The 5,069-nt window shown below is 30.2% G+C and overlaps 1 long non-coding RNA gene across 3 annotated transcripts in view; it reads right to left on the bottom strand.

Moving 5' to 3' along the window:
• LOC106464157 overlaps positions 1-4,087 on the bottom strand; it is a 6,404-nt gene extending 2,317 nt beyond the window's left edge. The window contains exon 1 of one of the 3 annotated variants that reach the window (XR_001291108.2): positions 4,015-4,087. This is a non-coding gene — a long non-coding RNA (uncharacterized LOC106464157). Of the gene's footprint in view, positions 1-3,980 lie in introns of all 3 variants that reach the window. The other 2 variants (XR_001291107.2, XR_001291109.2) reach the window with 2 other exon arrangements.
• Positions 4,088-5,069: the final 982 nt, after the last annotated feature.

The following is a 5,069-nucleotide window of genomic DNA, read 5'->3' as shown; positions in this document are numbered from 1 at the left end:
GACAGACCTCGTAACCATTTTGTGCTTGTTATAGTTTTCATGCTATAACTTTTAAATTAATAAGTGTATCTTCATGAAATTTTGCATGTTATCAAGTAAACATTACAAGGTTTTCATACCCAAAATATCAGATTTTTTAATGAACTTTTAAGATTTTTTAAGTAATGTTTTTCTTATGCCTTTTTTCATTTCAAGTGTTGACTATCCAACATGCAAAGTAATTTTGATTTTAAGATTAAAAATACTTCTTTGCATCAGAAAATTTTCCATTTTTTGCATCAATATCTTTAGATTCTCCAGATAATTATCAAACATTTTTTAAGAAATAACTTTATATTTTATCTGTTATTTTCACTATAGTATCTCTGTAAAGGTTTGGTCAACTTAACCGACCTCATAAACACTATTAAAAAATTAGGAAATAAATATAGATTATCCCTATATATTTATTGTTTTTATTATATTGACCTTTCATCAGTGTTTGGCTAACATGTCTGAAGTTGCAATGATGCAGCACACATGCACTCATGTTACTGTATCCAAGAATATAAAGCTGGCCTTTTCAAAGTGACCTGTCTTGGCTGTGTTTTAGTGGACTAGTATTTTGTAAAATACAGTCAAATTTCAGTTATAATACATTATATATGTATACACATTATTATCATTTACAAATAAGTTCTTAAACTTGTTTGTCTTAAAACGTAGAACAGTAAATGAAGAAGCATAGCAAACAAATATCTGTTCTAGTTACCAATTTTGTACTCGGTTGCTGCTTGCCATAGGTTGCTAAGCCTTATCAAATTTCACACGTGGAGGATGTGAAACGAAATAACTTTTTTAGGTTTTATATATACATTTTGAGATAACAAAAAATCATTAATTACTCTATATTTACCATAGAATTTCACAATAATTTATCAAGCTTAGTAACTAAGCTGTGTTTGGGTCTAAAAAAATATGAAATTGAGTTCACTAATGTCTTACCCTACCACTTAGAATCTAGCATGAAAAGAAAGTTTGGCACACAAATACTTTGCAGATGCTGAGAAAGCCACAAGGGGGGACATTCCGAGCTTTCGACTGGTTATACACACGTCACTGGGCGAATTAGGTGTACATGAACAATTATTTTCAAAAACTGAAGAAGTGGGCTGGACCAACTTGGTTGATTAAATAAATATATTAATATCTCGGAAAACAGAAAAGATAGGAGGTTGTTATTTTTTATTCTAGCTTGTCTATATCGACAATTTGAGTATCTAATTTGTAAGAAACTAGAGACTTTGTATTTGGACATTACAAACATCTAATTTAAACCTATGCTGCATTCAACATACCACGTGACACAAAAATTTATATTTAGGTATTTTTTAATATTTACTTTTAAATTAAAAAATTAATTGGTATATAATACTAAAATATAAATTATAATCTACAGTTTGATACCAAACTTTTTGACATACCTTCGTAAAATAGTAGTTCAATAAAATTTTGAATGCGCGTCAACAAACGCAATGAAATGGCCTTAGGGGAATTAACAAATAAACAGATTTTGAAAACAAATTTTAAAATATGATAATATTTGTTGACTTTTAGTATCATAAATTAATAAAAATGCAACAAAAAAGTTATAATCTTTCCAAAGCAATTTTCAGATGAATGTGCTCATATCCCTGTGAAATAAATTAAGTAAATATTTATCCCTATGACCCACTAATAATAGCACTGACTAGTTTCATAAAATAACAGTATATGGCAATATATGCTAGTTTTAACAACTTCAAGTGACAACTAAAATTAGACAAGTATATAAAGTTTTAGATGCATCTTATTAAAAACCAAAAAAAGAAGAAAACCATGACATTAGTTTGTAAGTACAACCCAGTGCCTTATATTCCATGACTTGTACTTAAACCACTGTATTATTAAATTTTAAGAAATAAAAATGTAACTTCAATTTACCTACAAAAATATTTAAATGTTCACTATCCTTTCCACAGTTTTAGTCGAAAACTCTTTTCTTTTATAAGTTTTTACCTTAAAATGATTTCTAGTCCTGTCTGCTGTTTATGAAAAACATCTGAATTCATCTATTCCTAACCTTTAACAGCTTTGAAGAACTCCATCACACCCCTAAGGCCCTTAATTTTTTTTTACTACAATTCTTAACAGGTTAACATTTCTTTATAAGTAAAAATAATAAATGGAAACATCAGATTTAATATATTTTGTGAAGCAAAGTCATTAAAACATGTTAAAGGAATGTTTATAAACTGTATTCAAATTTTCACTTCATCTTTAGCCAATGAATTTTATTAGTAATCTATAAAACAACTTAGCCTTCCACAAACATACTAGAAAAATAAAATTGTCTGTTGATGACAATTTATATATTTGTGACCAGTTGTTCAACCAGTTGAATTGGTGTATCTGGATTTTTCAGAAAGCACACACAAAAGGCTTGTAAAAAACATTCTCTATGGGTGTGGGGGATAAGTTAGCTAATTGGATACAAGAGTGGCTTGATGGAAAAAAGCACAGGTGTTGTAAGTGGACTTCAGTCAAACTAGATTAATGTTACAGGTGAAGTACCTCAGGGATTAGTCTTAGAACCTTTGCTTTTTTGGATTTACATCAATGACAAATGAAGAAATGGTCAACAAGTTGCTTAAATTTGCTGATAATATTAAGGTCTTGTTTGTTGCTGGCTGTGAGGAGGATGTTGGTGCTTTACAAAAGGATTTAGATCATTTAGTAGGTTGGGCAACATTTGAAGTACTGTGTTGTCTTGAGCTCCTTACTTTAGGAAGGACATCGAGTTGTTGGAAACTATTCAGAGGAGAGCTACTAGAGTGGTGCCTGGGATGGAAGGTTTGTCATATGAGAAGTTAAGATCTGTGAAACCTTTTTCTCTTGAAAATAGAAGAGTTAGTGTGGATCTGATAGAGTTGTTTTTTTAAGCTTAAGGCAATTAATAGAATTGATGCATCATCTTTTTTCATACCTAATGGTGAGAATGGTAGAACTAGGGGACACAAATGTAAATATTGGCAGGGTAAGAGTCTTCAGCTGACAGTTTTATTTTTTCTAACAGAGTGGTTGGCCTTATGGAACAGATTGCCTTTGGATTTTGTGGAAGCAGTAAATTTGAGTTTAAGAGAAAACTTAATAAATATATGAATGATAATGGCTGGCTTTAATTTTAAGGTTGTTTTTTCTTATGTATATATTTAATAGTTTTAGTTTACAGGATAGGACAGCCTCAATGAAAAGTGGTCTTGTTGTCCCTAAACATTGTTATGAAATTACAGGACTTAGAATTCTACTGTTATACTACATGTCATGGGATAGAGCATTTAATGACCTTTACAAACGTGTATTTTGATTTGTGACACAAAGTCCTTAATTATTAACGACTCTTTGTGCCACAAATCAAATTAGCAATTTAATGTAGTTTCAAAGATTGAGTAATGAGACGTATAATTACATATATTGTAGAATAAAGCACTTAAAGTTAATGCCCTTCAAAAAATGTGTTTTGATTTGCAAGTCCTTAAAAAGTTGGTGCAGTTTGAAAGATTAATTATTATAGCATTAATATTCAAACGCTTGCTGTAGAAATGTATACTATAGAGTCGAATAGAATTCTAGCGTAATAAAACGAAACTGTAGCACTCATCATTAACATTTTGAAGATTTCTGGACTTTAGTATCATCTGTTGTCCAGAGATTACTTTTATTTAGTTTTAAGCTTTTTTTTTCTTTTGAGAAATGTGGATATTATTCTGTTGGAGATTTAATGGTTCCTTTTACCTTGTCCAATCTTGAGAGGTTGCACTTACAAGTTAACCTATCATTATCATTGACGAGGCATAAAAGTTTTAAAACAAAAACGTACACTTTAGTTTAAAATTTAATAATGAACAACACATTTTCCAACGATATCTTAACTCAAAACTATTACAATACAAATAACATACCTATATCTAAAAAGAAAAACAGATTAAAACGTACATTGCTTTATACAATACAACATACCTCTTCTCTCTAAACACACACAAGAAAGAACAATATTGGTAGTCTTTTATATATATATACATATAAACTTTACCGCTAGGTAGCGATAAATACCTTATCCTGGCTTCTACAGCTTTATGCATTTTTAAATGTAAAACCAGTAATGTTTAGAATTATTTCAACATGTACACAGATTTGTTTTCAATTAATCTAATCATCTACCAAATTCTTACGAATACAATTAATTATACTTGTCATATGACATTAGTATTAGGACTATTATATATTTTTAACATCACATTTTTTATCTAGTTCAGTTTTGCGATGTAACTAATTGTTTAGCTAATCTTTTCGCCTTTTCTAGGGGAGTATCAGTACTTCAGGATATGATTAATTCTGTGATCTATGCACGATGTCTTTAGTGAGTTCAAGTTCTAATGCCAACTGGAAAGCTTTCTTTAAAGATGCATCTACTTTGTTTTTCAGCCTAATTCCCATAGCCTTGTGTGTTATGTTATTTATAAATTGGTCACGTGACAACAAATATATTATTTCAAGTGAAATATCCAGGTAAGATAATTGGACAAGCTTTTTCAAATCTTCTACGGGTTCAGCTAAGGCCACTTCTTTTCTTCAAACCTTGTTTGCATCTTTGCTTGGGATACTTCCATCTGGTGTGTCATTCCGAACCTTTTGGATAATGAGTGATAATTGTCATGACTCTCAGCTGAAATGTTGGCTAAAGTCTATAAATATGGATATTTTAAATTGGCAGCAAGATTAATAACTTGTTATTCATTACTCTACCCATTCACTGTGGAAATTATTTAGAACTAAGACCAATATGTCTCCTATGAAACCTTTCCATTATAATGTTACGCCTCCAGTCGTTAATTGATTTTCCGTAACTTCGTTCCGACAGAACTTTAGCGACACAAACCCGTACTTAATAAAACTGGTTTATTCTTTCTGAATATAACTTCACGATACACTTGATTTCAACATTCACGCTAAAACAAACGTATAACGAACGTTAACTTCAACAATACTTT

This window comes from Limulus polyphemus, unplaced genomic scaffold (genome assembly GCF_000517525.1).
Source record: "Limulus polyphemus unplaced genomic scaffold, Limulus_polyphemus-2.1.2 Scaffold1573, whole genome shotgun sequence".
Taxonomy (NCBI): Eukaryota; Metazoa; Arthropoda; class Merostomata; order Xiphosura; family Limulidae; genus Limulus; species Limulus polyphemus.
Note: the sequence above shows the minus strand (reverse complement) of the source record. Positions and strands in the feature narration are given on the sequence as shown.